The sequence below is a fragment of the Larimichthys crocea genome, chromosome X (genome assembly GCF_000972845.2).
Source record: "Larimichthys crocea isolate SSNF chromosome X, L_crocea_2.0, whole genome shotgun sequence".
NCBI classification, from domain to species: domain Eukaryota; kingdom Metazoa; phylum Chordata; class Actinopteri; family Sciaenidae; genus Larimichthys; species Larimichthys crocea.
The window spans coordinates 1,265,370-1,279,423 of record NC_040020.1 but is presented as its reverse complement, the minus strand read 5'-3'; the positions used below and the strand labels follow the sequence as shown (position 1 = coordinate 1,279,423).

Here is a 14,054-nt window from a genome sequence, read left to right as displayed (position 1 = left end):
ATATATATATATATGAGACGAGACAAGAGGTTTACCAACGATAACTTGCAACAACTTTTGTAATATTATTTATATCATGGTCACTACACTTGCAATAATATTATTATTTGTATCATGGTCACTTTCTTTGTAATATTTCTGACACTATGGTCACTTTACATTACAATACTCTTTTTATACATCGTGCCACTTTTATCCTCAGTACTTGTCTGTTTGAAGGTTGATGTTGTTGTTTTTCATGTGTGTAGGTTATAGATATTTCTGTTATTATTTATATCATGGTCACTTACTTTTGTAATATTATTTATACTATGGTCACTACTCTTGCAGTAATATTTATTATTTATATCATGGTCACATTACAAAACTCTCTTTATACATCATGCTACTTTTATCCTCAGTACTTGAAGGTTGATGTTGTTTTTGTGTTTATTGTCATAGGTTATAGATATTTCTGTCTGTTTATTGTGTTTTTTTGCCTTTTCTACTTGTTTCTAATTCTGTAGTGCATGCTACACTTTCCTCTGCTGCTGTAACAAGTACACTCCCCGTGTTGGGATGAATAAAGTATATTTAATCTAATCTAATCTAAAAGCAGCTCATCCTCACACCGTTCAATGTCATTCAAATCCAGCAGATATCATGTCAGGTAAGTACCGGGCTGACAGACCCGGTTCAGCCCGTGTGTGTCTGTGCTGGGTCAGATAAAGAGGCAGAGGAGGCTGACAGACCCGGTTCAGCCCGTGTGTCTGTGCTGGGTCAGAGGAGCCTCCTCAGCTCGGAGAAGGAGGAAAAGGTGCCGAGCTAACTACAACTGATGCTAGCCGGATTAGCTCGCTCACCGGTTAGCACAACAACAGAACCGGAGCTCGGGGAAACCGCAGAGACCCGGTGTCCGTGTCCCACACACGGAGAGACAAAGACACGAAGCTTATCTAACGTCTGACACCGCTCAAAGCCCCGCAGACCGCTTTGTTACCTTTGTAGGAGACTTGGATTCCTCTGTTGGGGGAAAGCGACACCTCCGAGCCTCTTCCTCTCTCTGCGTGAGTCTGCGCAGTAGAGACGCGCTGTAGCGTACAACCGTTTCTTTTTTGGAGCGATGTGATTGGACGAGACGGGCTCACCTGTGACGTAGGTCCCAAACGTGTTCGGTACCGCTGCGTCATCATCATCAGCAAACACCTTTGACACCAAACATTAGAAATTAAAAACATAATTATTAAACATTGAATATAAAGAAAATAAACTATGTATTCAACCTCTATGTTTTATTAGGGAAATTTCACATCCATAAATTAGATTAGATTAGATTAGATTAGATTAGATTAGATTAGATTAGATTAGATTAGATTAGATTAGATTAGATTAGATTAGATAAACTTTATTCATCCAACATGAAATGTCTTTGTCAGCCTGGTACTTATCTGACATGATATCTACTGGATTTGAATGACATTGAACGGTGTGAGGATGACCTGGTTTCAGATTAGATTAAATTAGATTATATTAGATTATACTTTATTCATCCCACCACGGGGAAGTTTACTTGTTACAGCAGCAGAGGAAAGTGTAGCATACACTACAGAATTAGAAACAAGTAGAAAAGGCAATAAACAAAAAACAACAACAACACAATAAACAGACAGAAATATCTATAACCTACAAAGTAAACACAAAAAACAATCAACCTTCAAAACAGACAAGTACTGAGGATAAAAGTGGCATGATATATAAAAAAAATATTGTAATGTAAAGTGACCATAGTGTGAGAAATATTACAAAAGTAAGTGGCCATGATATAAATAATAACTGCGAAGGTATAAATAAAAATAAAATAGAAAAAAAATGCAATGAGACATGAACAAGGAGAATACAACATGATCAGGTGGTGCAGGTGTTGTAAAACATAAAAAAACACAAACATTAGAAATTAAAAAAACAAAACATAAAATCATTATTACTTATTTTGAATACAAAGAAAAGAAACTATGTATTATTGTCAATCTCTGTGTTTTATTAGGGAGATTTCACATCCATAAATTAGATTAGATTAGATTAGATTAGATTATACTTTATTCATCCACCACGGGGAAGTTTACTTATTACAGCAACAGAGGAAAGTGTAGCATACACTACAGAGTTAGAAACAAGTAGAAAAGGCAAAAAAAAAAAAAACAGACAGGACATGATATATAAAGAGTATTGTTGTGTAAAGTGACCATATTGTAAGAAATATTGCAAAGAAAGTGACCATGATACAAATAATAACAGAAATATCTGTGACCTACACAATGAACACGAAAAACAGACAATCTTCAAAATTGGGAAAAAGCAAAACAGACAAGTACTGAGGATAAAAGTGGCATGATATATAAAAAGAGTATTGTATCTCTCTCTCTCTCTCTCTGTCTGTGTCTGTCTCTTTCAGGGTTATGCCTAGTCAGGCACGGTATTGGTTAAAGATGCAGTCACATCTCCCTTACTGAAAACTCGTACAAACATACAATATGTTTGTGTTGATCCGTCCTGGGAGAGGGATCCCTCCTCTGTGGCTCTTCCTGAGGTTTCTTCCACCTTTTTTCCCTGTTAAAGGTTTTTTGTGGGCAAGTTTTTCCTCACTCGAATCGAGGGTCTGAGGACAGAGTGTAAGAAATATTGCAAAGAAAGTGACCATGATACAAATAATAAATATTATTGCAAGAGTATTGACCATAGTGTAAGAAATATTACAAAAGTAAGTGACCATGATATAAATAATAACTGCAAAGGTATAAATGAAATAAAATAGAAAAAAAATGCAATGAGACATGAACAAGGAGACTACAACATGATCAGGTGGTGCAGGTGTTGTAAAACATAAGAAAACACAAACATTAGAAATTAAAAAAACAAAACATAAAATCATTATTACTTATTTTGAATACAAAGAAAAGAAACTATGTATTATTGTCAACCTCTGTGTTTTATTAGGGATTAAGATTCATCAGCATCATTTAAGCTATTTTTGATTGAAGTTGATTATCATTTTAACTCTCTTAAGTTTTTCAACCAATAACCTGTCACAGCAGTTATAACTAGAACTTTATTTATATGTAAGATTACAAGTCTGTCACATCTAAGTTTTATTTTTGCTTTTCCCTTTTGATCCGTATTATACTATCATGTAACTATGTTGGTGCTATGTTACTATTGTACAATGTGAACTAGTATGACTGAATTCTTTATTTGTTTCTTTGTTCTTTCAATAAAGTTTTCATGTTGTAGTTTATTATATAAACAGGAAAGAGTGACTCACTAATCTTTTTGAGTAAATGTCAGATCCAAAAGTAAAAAAAAAACAATTTTCTAAATCTACCCATCTTCTCAATTAATTGTTGAAAAAGTGGAAATTAAACTTATCAGAAAGTAAATGTCATCTGTACATTATTTTTGTGGATTTATTATTTATTATTATGCAGATTTATCTATTTATTATCCTTCATCCTTATATTTATCCTAACTTTTTAATTTTATTGACATTTCAATGAAAGAGCAATGATGAAATGGATTTCCGTGTGACACAAGTTATAAATTAAATTTGTAAAAAAAAAAGAAAGGACACAATATAACATTTAAATCTCTGTGAATTTTATGAAGTTTGTTGTTGCTTCTCCTCTTATTGTGATTTTGTGGTGTCTAGCTTGATTCTCTCTTTTCTAGTGCCGAGAAACTACAGCGGCCAGAAAATGTGCAAAAAGCATAGTAGCATATTATATTCCATTACTGTCATATTCTGCAAAATAGAGTCCCCTAAAAACACTGGACCTTTAAACTGAAACTTTCTATATTTATATAGAAGCAAAGTGCTTCACCGAGCAAAATAAATAAATAAATAACCTAAAAACTGCAACAATAAAAACATGACAATGTTAAAAGTAAATTAAAATCCATTAAGTGAATAAACACAGGGGACGAGAAGTATCAGAGAGGATGATCAAGGCTTAAAAGCTCCTTTTTAATGACGAGGCACCTCACAAAATGTTGCTGATACTGTTGACAGAACAGGCAGCTTTACAAAAAAAAAAATCACCAATTTAATGAAAAAGCTAGGATACATAACAACATGGTATTAAAGGAGTAGTCTATTTCTTTTTAATCAGGTATCCTGGCTTTATCCCTGGTAAGCTTCAAAAACTCAAATTAACATGAACAAAGAGACATAATAATAAAATAATAAAATATCAGTATATATATTAAGTCAAAAAAAGACAGATTCAGCAAAGACATGTTTTCACTTTTGCAGTCCTGGCTTGATTTTTTAAAATTATTTAAAATTATGTCATTTATTTTCTTGTTTTCAGTCTTATTGTTGCTTGCATCCCCAGTTGGACACTTATATGACCGCCTGTGCTTTTCATGGACAATGAGTGCCACGTAAGTGAAAGCAAGCCTCCCATTTTCTGTTACATGAAAAAGCTTTTTTCTTTCATTACATCTAATTCTGCCTTTTTCATGCTGTGAGTAACACAGCCTGTTATTATTTGCTCGTAATTAACCACCTAGAGTTGTGCAACGTGCTTTAAGAAACATGCAGTTTGTAATTGTATTGCACTGAAAGGACACTGTGTTTGAGCATCCTTTAAGTCTACAACAATGCATCATTGTTTAGACCCCACAGGCCGAGGCTGTTAAAGCTAAACTACAATGTACTTCCTTAATTACTGTTTATATAATGTACTAACGTACTAATTAAATGGCCTCTAATCTATTGCGCAGCAGTGCTTCTTTATCGTGCAAATTATATTGGCTATACATATATACAAGCTTCTTCGTATATATATATATATATATGCATCCATTCATTCTCTTTTGCTTATCCAGGGTCAGCTTGCAGTGGTTGGATTTTCAAATAGAAAACAGTCACAAAACACATTATCATTCTCTAACCCTAACCTTCTATAACTCTATTCTATAAAAATGTAATTATTTCATTAATAATAAAAAAAATTCTATTCAATTGTTGCATCAAATGAGTAGATATGTGCAAACCTTGGTACTGTACTACATTTCCAACAGCCTTCAGAAATTACAGGCAAGTATCTATCTTTATTTTTAGGCACAGATAAGTCAAAGCCTTTGGAAACGTGGCCCCATTAAAAATGAGAAAACCTCCATAACTCAAATTAAAAGAAATGACTTGACTTTTTATATTACCTGCGAACAGAAGCAATGAATCAAATCATTTTATTTGTATAGCCCAAGTCACAAAGTACATTTGCCTCTGAGGGCTTTACAATCTCTACAGGGAGTGACACCCTCTGTCCTTAGACCCTCGGTTCGAGTGAGGAAAAACTTGCCCACAAAAAACCTTTAACAGGGAAAAAAGGTGGAAGAAACCTCAGGAAGAGCCACAGAGGAGGGATCCCTCTCCCAGGACGGACAGACGTGCAATAGATGTCACGTGTACAGAACAAATCTACACAAACATATTGTACAATTACAATGAATGATGAAATGATTACTGTAGCAGTGGAACCTGTGATAGAGATAGAGAGACACAGATGCACAGCAGCAGCAAATCATCAACTAACTATAAACTGTAATGGAGATATGGCAGCAATAATGACAGTAGTAATATGTGTAGTGGACAGAGAGACAGAGAGAGGGGAGGGAGGGGGAGTCGCCCAGCAGTGCTATAGCAGCATAACTAAGGGATGACCAGAGCCAGCCGTAACTATAAGCTCTATCAAAAAGGAAAGTCGTAAGTCTACTCTTAAAGGTGTTGACCGTGTCTGCCTCCCGAACCCAGACTGGTTTGTTCCACAGAAGAGGAGCCTGATAGCTGAAAGCTCTGGCTCCCAATCTACTTTTGGAAACTATAGGAACCACAAGGAACCCAGCATCCTGAGAGCGCAGTGTTCTAGAGGGGTAGTAAGGTACTATGAGCTTTTTTAGATATGATAGTGCCTGACCATAAAGAGCTTTGTAAGTAAGGAGAAGAATTTTAAATTCTATTCTAGATTTAATAGGGAGCCAATGCAAGGAAGCCAAAATGGGAGAGATGTGATCTCTGATCTTGGTTCCTGTCAGAACACGTGCAGCAGCATTCTGAATTAACTGCAAAGTCCTAAGAGACTTATTGGAGCAGCCTAATAACAAAGAGTTACAATAGTCCAGCCTTGAAGTAACAAATGCATGGACTAGTTTTTCTGCATCCGCTTGAGAGACGATGCGTCGGATTTTGGCGATGTTACGTCCTCGAAATTTAGTTTACGTGGACGTTAAAGGACAAATCCTGATCAAAAACAACTCCAAGATTCTTTACAGTGGAGCTGGAGTCCAGGGAGATCCCATCTAAAGTAACTAAGTCTGTAGAAAGAGAGTTCCTGAGGTGTTTGGGTCCAATTACAAGAACTTCAGTTTTGTCTGAATTTAACATCAGAAGAGGTCTACACTGTGCTGGCATGTTGTTAGTAGCTCATTGAAGTTCAACTGATTTAAATCAATTTGCCAGGCAGGAGAAACATTTCAAGTCTTTCATGAGACAAAGACAAGAAAACGTTCAGTACATTTCGAAGCTGAGGGTGAAACACCTTTAACAAGGAGTGAGTATGGTGTGAGAGAGATGGAAGGAGGAACTGAGGTATTGGTATGTCCCTCTGCAACAAAAGATAAAAATACAGATTTCAGAAGTTCAGAGAAGTTACAAACATGCTCGGTCAAAAGAAAAAAATGCCATATAAAGAGGAAATGCTGCTTGAATGATTACAAAGATGATGCATATAAAAGAGAATGGTAATATCTCGGGTAGGCAGAGAGTCATGAAGGTAAAGATGGGTCCACGGTCTCTGGTATGAAGTTCATTAGTTAGAGAACCTCTCAGAGGAATGGGAAAAGGGGAAACTACTACAGTAGCAATCTTCAACCATATGCCACAGCAAATTGCTGGACTAATGGATCATTTCAACCTTGGAAGAGTTGAAATGAGAGAATTTTCATGATTGAAATACCAGAAATAACGGTTTCCTGGGAATTACTTTCATACAGTACATTCTTTTGATTAAATTATGTTTTACCGAGGCACCAGAATGATACATTTAACACACTGATGTCCCAATTAGGCCAGAGGTAGTGAGAGTTGGTAGATAAACATGCATCTAGATCAAGGATTCAAGAACAAACAGGGAACGCATCACCACAGTGAGGTCTGAGGTTGAGAATAGTTTGTTATTGACAAGGCTTCCAGGAATCGGAGCTTTATTTAGATAAATGAAATGACCACTGTCACTGACTCTGGCTGCTGCCATGTCTGTAGTCCCGCCTCTTCCACCTCCACCAAAGACGTGCATCATCGATAGACCTGAGGCAGGTCGAATGACACCTGATGCTTGCTGGTGCTGGTGCTGGTGTACATGTTTACAGCCAGAGGATGAGCAGTTACAGATAATGGATGGATGGATTATGGATCAGTACAATAATGTAAAAAAAAAAAGATGTGTTTAGCGGTAAAATGTAACCCTTTTAATCATTGTGTTCTTTGTTCAGAGATCAACTGCACCTTTAAAAAGACACAAGACAACATAGACCTCAAGGTTGGCCACTGCTCTTTCTTCATGAAACTATTTACTAAGAAGGTGTAGACCCTTCTCACCGTGTCGTGACACTTTATTCAGGTATTTTAGATCTCTGAGTCATTCTCTTTGGAAAGCTGGTGTGACAGAGCATCTCCACACACACACAGACACACACATCTTTCCCCGTTCCCTTCTGCTCCGCGCTAAATAAGCATAACAACACACACATCCCTCTTCCCCTCATCGGACAAAAGTTAATTCAATGTATGCATAGACTCAAACAGATGAAAACTTACCGGGTGTGTGGAAATGCGCCCGCCAACACTTACCTGTCAGGGAGAAACAGGGCGTAATAACCAACGTCTAATATGTTTTTATTAATAATGTCAATTTGTCCGAGTACTATGCAGTTTCCATGGAAGAGAAATGATGACCAAACTGGTATAATGTTTGTATAATGTTGGTGGAGATCACATGTGAAGTAAATTGACGTTATAACGAGAAATTAAGATGTTTATGTTGTTTTTAGGAAAGTAGTAGTCCGAGTGGGAGGTGCTACCACTATAAAAGGGGCCCTAATCATGGAGAGAGTGGTTGGTTACAGAGGAGGTAACAGTGGTTTGAGAAGTAAGTGTTATTAAGTTATTCACTTTATTTTTAATTTTTTTGGTTTGCACCTGGTGAGGTGGAGAATAAAAACCAAAAAATATTTTTTCCGACTAAGCCTAAAACGAGGTTAGAGAAAGGACCCTGTGACAGTTGGACAATTATAAATGACAAGTTTGTGTTAAGAGCCCAAAATGTTCTGATAACACAATTATTACTACACACATAACTTTGACTCTGATTTGGCTCTGTGTGTAAAGTCAGGCATTTATAAATGCCTTTTGTTGGCTGTGTAAGACGGTTACAGGTTAAGTGTAAAATGTGCTTTGACGTGGTCTCTCGCTGTTCTCTTATTCAGAGAAACCTTTTAGCAGGATTTGACAGAGTTTGACTCTTCACTAAGGCGATTTCAGAAAAGAGAGCAGCTCCACACATGTGCCAGCAGGTCATTTATTGACCATTTTCTCTGAGAAGCAGGAGAATATTTGCAAAAGCGTTTCCAATCTTTTCTGTAATATTCATTACAGTTAAAAATATTATAGGAATAAACATACATTTGACTTCTAGAGGTCATAGATACTGAACAATTAAGACCAAAGCTCATGACATAAAATGTTGTGAATAATCTGATCTCTGCCTGTTTCACGCTTCATGTGATTGATTGTACTGATGTTTAATAAAGAGTGCATCTATGGAGACGACCCACAGTTCATGAAAAGAGAGATTGTTTCTTATTAAGTCACAACGGACTGAGGCCACCCACTTAAAACAATTACCGTGCCATTGTGACTCAGCTTAAGGATTCACCTTGGCACTTGCAAAGCACAGTGATTAATGTAATGTCCTTGACGTCAATTTACCTGAGATTACTGGTTCAACATAGCCAGTATGCATATTTTAAAGAGTCTTTTTATTATAATGTTTTCCATCATGAATCTTTGCACAACAAATCTTTTGCCTCCTGTTTCCCTCCCTTTCTCCTGGATGTTCCCTTCGTCTTACCAGTGTTAGGTAAGTTACATGCACACTCATTACACATTGAAGAAAACTTTATTTGTCAATCAGCAGTAAAAGTAATGTTAGATTATTTGTTATTATACTTTCAACTTCACAACAACTCCAAATCCAAGAAAAGACTTGTACAGGATACATTTTGGCAAATGGTATTTGGTATATGTGATATGATATCGATAGATATTATTCCTGCACGTTTAGATCTGAGAAACAGATGTAAAGGTGGATAACAGGGCGATGGCACTGGAGCATAATACAGACGGACGTTCAATCACAGCCCTGAGGCTGCATTAGTAAAAGTTCTAAATTATCTCAGATACAATATGGATAGAAAAAAAAAACTTCTTGTATGTAGACTTCACAGTTTGATTGTCATCTCTGGTGCTGTTTTTAACTGGTTCAAATCTTACCTCAATGACAGAACATTTTTTGTAAGTATAAATAAATCAGTTGTGGTGTTCCCCAAGGCTCAATTTTAGGACCTATTGCTTTTAACATCTACAAGCTGCCGCTTGAAGGCAGGAGAACACATCAGCTACACTGATGACACACAGCTCTACATTTGATGCCCTTTTTTCAACTGCATTTTAGAAATAAAATGCTATTCAAATAATACAAAAAATTATGTATGGCAGAGAAATTAGGTTTTATTGTGTTCTTTCCTTTGTGTTCTGAAGGAACAGTGTATGTAAATTTTGGATTATATAATGAAAACCTAGCGCACAGATTCTCCCCAAAGATTTTTCAGGTGGCAAATGAGGCTAACAAGCAGGCAACGCTACAGTTTAGAGGATTTACTGTCTCTGTAGCAACTACCATATCTCTAATTGGGCTGCTTTTTAAAATAACTTTGTGTCGTGTCCCCCAAAATATGAACTTTTGGCAGAGGAAAACAGATCTCAGGAACATGCTGCGAGTAGAGCACTTAAGGGCCTGCATGAGGGTTTCAATAAATGGACCTCCTGTGGCAAAATTTCCACATCATGATGCATTTCGTGGTGAAATTCTGCACCAGGGCAAAGAGGTTAAAGTACAACAATGAATCATACACACTGATGCTGCTGATCTTTCGCAAAAGCCACAGGTTACACAGCTTATTTTTTGCAATCCTGTCTGCTGCAACATCTGACCGAAGATGACCCCATCAGTGTACTTCGTCTGAGGGTTGTTTTTGTGTGCCACCAGGCCTGAAAATTCTAGTGGAAACACTGCAGAGTTTGACAGATTTTTCCTCAAATTAGGATCCAGATGGGATAATTAAAATACCTTTGATTCTGAAAGGGAATGTTTCTGAACAAAGGCTTCGTGATCATATTAAAATCTTCCTTTAAAACATGCAAACAGAGCTCTGAAGCAGACTCATCTGCTGCACAAAATAAGCTTCTTTGAAAGCTGATTGCAATTCGAGGTATCAAAGCATGCTTGAAGTCGGAACAGAGCTGTGTCCTACAAAGCGTGTTCGACACTATGTACAAGGCTTTCTTTGTGTTAGCTGGCAAAAAAAAAAGCCTAAAATCTCAGTGAGGCATAATTGGTATCACAATGGTCAACTTTCTTTGTTAACCGTTAACAAGTTTTCCTTATCAGCCTCTGTGCACAATCCTATTTGCTTTGTTATTTGCATAGATTTTAGCACTAGATATGTTTTCCTCACTGCAAGACGTTGATGGCGCTTCCTCAGTTTGCATAGTGCCTTGTTTATAATCGGGTGGAGGTGGGTGTTGGGGTGAAGGGTGCGAGTGTCAGAGTTTTATTGTGTGCAGCACTTTGTGTTACATGTTTTGCATGAAAAGTGCTATACAAAGAAAGTATAGAGTTGAGGTGGAGCAGCCAGAGAAAACCAGAAAACATTTTCTCCATTAAAATATGATCCAGTTTTACCGAAATCAGAGAAATAGTTGGTGGTGTGTGACTTAGTGCCGTAATGCGTTACGTTCTTCTAGCAGGTCAGGTTACATAGTGCAAAAACAGATGTACAGCGTGCATGAAAGTAAATGGTAAATAGACTTTACTTAGCCAACCACACAAAGCGCTTTTACACTACGTATCTCATTCACCCATTCATACACATTCATACACCGACAGGCACGGTTACACGTCAGTCGACAGGCGAATTATTAGTTAGATTTCTGGTAGAAAAGTTGCACAATTTTGCTTTAATGAAAATAACTTACCACAAATGATCAAATCATGGTAACTATGGTTTAAAAAAAAAAATCATATCATTCTGGGTATCCAGCAACAATCACCACTAGATTGATCTCCAGGTTCACTAATAACCTATGAGTGCCTCACTTAAGATATATACTCTCAGATTTATATATATATATTAAAAAAACACACACACAAAGTCCATCTTGAGAGCTCTTTTTTAACTTCGCTCAATTTCATTGACCTCCTCACACACTGCAGTTTTCCATAAAAATGGAACCTTTATGCTCATTATAATAGAGTTGCTTGTCTCACTTCAGGAGGGCTTTGTCCAAGAAATAATACTGCTGTTCTGCACATCCAGCTGCTGTTGTCACCATCATGCACTTTAACGTGACAGCAGTGACAACACTATATACATCTACCTGAGTTCAGCTTGGTATTTTTGTTTTTTGAATGGCTTACTTGCAATAAATATAGGCTTTTATCTAGCAATGCAGGCAGGAGAATCAACAGGCAGAACATACACTTCATGTACACAGGCAGAAAGTAACTGTAAGGTAGTCTGCAGAAGAGGGAAAAGACTGAAAAGCCAGATTTATCCAGATTCTACACATGCGTCTTTGTCCTTCTCACTTGTCTTTATCCTATTTCTTCTGTTTCCTGAGTCTGAGGCTGCAGTCCACGTCACAACCACCCTGAATTCACTTGAGCATGCGGGGAAAGACTGAAGCTGAGTCGAAAATTGTGTTTAATTTTAATAATTTGACACTAAGAGGAATATTTTGGTGGACTGTTCAATGGTGCCTTGTCACGACTTCTCAGAAATGGATCACCGGTGTGTGTGTCTGTGTGAATGATGCGACGAGACACTAGAAATGGAAAAGAAATTGGACATGGCGGCAGTACCAAGAAAATTGTAGACCTTTCACAAAATTCAATCTAGTCCCATGAAAAACAGGAATAATTAACAATGGAACTAGTTTTGGTAAAAAGTCAGACAACAGAAATCCAGCAAGAACTCAAAAAATCTGTGACATGAGTAAAACCTCCAGAAAACTTACTGTAAAGACCCTGTGCAGAGATTGTTCTCTCAATACACCTCTCTTTCTTGCTTTTATGATTTTCTGGCTGCACGTTGGTGAAAAGTTACTGTGTCCAAGAAGGATAACAGTTTTTTTTTCTTGTTTTATTGTTTTGGCATTAATGGACTTATTGATGTTATGTCCCGTAGAGCATTCGCCACCATCTATTTTTAGACCCTTGACTCAGATGAGGGAAAACTGGAAGAAACCTCAGGGATGGGATCCCCTCTCCCAGGATGGATAGACCTGCAATCGATGATTACAAAATTATAGATTGTCAACATGTGTGAAGAATGGATCCATGTCTATTGAGTCCAAGTCTTACTTTGTGCAGAGCTGAGCCTCTCTTCTCTGATTTGGTCAAAACGTCCTTGAAATTGTGGTGGTGCAGGTCTAATGAGTTGGTTGAGTGTAGGTCTGGTATCTCCATTCTTGAAGTCTACATGTTGTAACTCAGACACTCTGAAGATGCAGATGTTTCCCTCAGCTAGTTCTTGAGGGGGTCAGCTTTTTTTTTCTACATGTTGTACATCAGACGAGGCCTTTTTTTAAAAAGAGAAAACCGTGAATATTCATCAGCGGTCAGTCTCTCTGTGGGGGAAGCCGGAGCACCCAGAGAGAACGCCATCGCAGACTAACCAGAGGAGGGATCCCTGTCTTAGGACGGATAGATCTGCAATTGCTACAACTGGTGATCCCTTATCTGTTGCTCTCCCTGAGGTTGGATCAGGTATCTTGAATGAGTTGAGTGTTAAACGTGTACTGTGGTGGATTGAACTCTTGTCGTGGATCACCTTGTTGGCAACGTACACTGATAAAGTTTCTCCTGAAACTAAAGCTTCAACCCCAAATTTAACAAATGCATCTTACATATTAAGCTTTAAACATACATAATGATTTAGGTGTAAATCATAAGCTCAGGTGTTCATAGGTCAAGCTAAAGATTGTTTATTAGACCAGAGAGTCATTTCTTTGCCTTCTGAACTACAAAGGTGGTTGTTAACTCAAATACACAAGCCTTAGGCTACTTTCTTTTGACTCGTTTGTTTAGGGCTTAAAACGCTAAAAACCTAAATTCCTGAAACTATAAGTTTGATGAGAAATGCCATCATTACCAATAAGATAGACTTGAATGATCCCACACGGGGAAACTTCGCTTGCCACAGTAGCTCATGTACAGAAGGTTGATAATAAATTATTCACAGGTAAGGAACATATAGAAAAAGTCATGAAGTCATGCTGGTGTTAAAGAGCGCAGAGCTCCTCTTACATGGTGGGAGCAGTGATGTGTTGCTGAAGGAGTTGTTTAAGCCCCCACAGTCTGTTGCCGGAGGTGAGAGGAGTTCTTAATGATGGATGTCAGCTTTGCCTCTCCCCCACTTCCTCTATGAAGTCTAAAGGGCAGTCCAGGACAGAGCTGGACCTCTGGCCCAGTGTGTTGAGTCTTGTCTCTCTCTCTGCCTCTCCCACTCCTCTGCAGCCCGGGTTATGAAAAGAAAATTGGCAGACCTTTCACAGAGTTCGTTTAAGTCCCATGAAGAACGGTGAGTTCTAAGATTGAGAGCTTAAGAATTGATTTCGATGTTTTATATCTGGAAAAGTCTGAAAGCTGTGTACCCCGTCTTTTTAGGATATGAAAGGA

General features: G+C 37.6%; 1 protein-coding gene across 1 annotated transcript in view; it reads right to left on the bottom strand.

Moving 5' to 3' along the window:
- cdk2ap2 (cyclin dependent kinase 2 associated protein 2) overlaps positions 1-1,109 on the bottom strand; it is a 5,248-nt gene extending 4,139 nt beyond the window's left edge. The window contains exon 1 of the mRNA XM_019254505.2: positions 980-1,109. The gene's annotated coding sequence lies outside the window, so the exon portion shown is untranslated. The remainder of the gene's footprint in view (positions 1-979) is intronic.
- Positions 1,110-14,054: the final 12,945 nt, after the last annotated feature.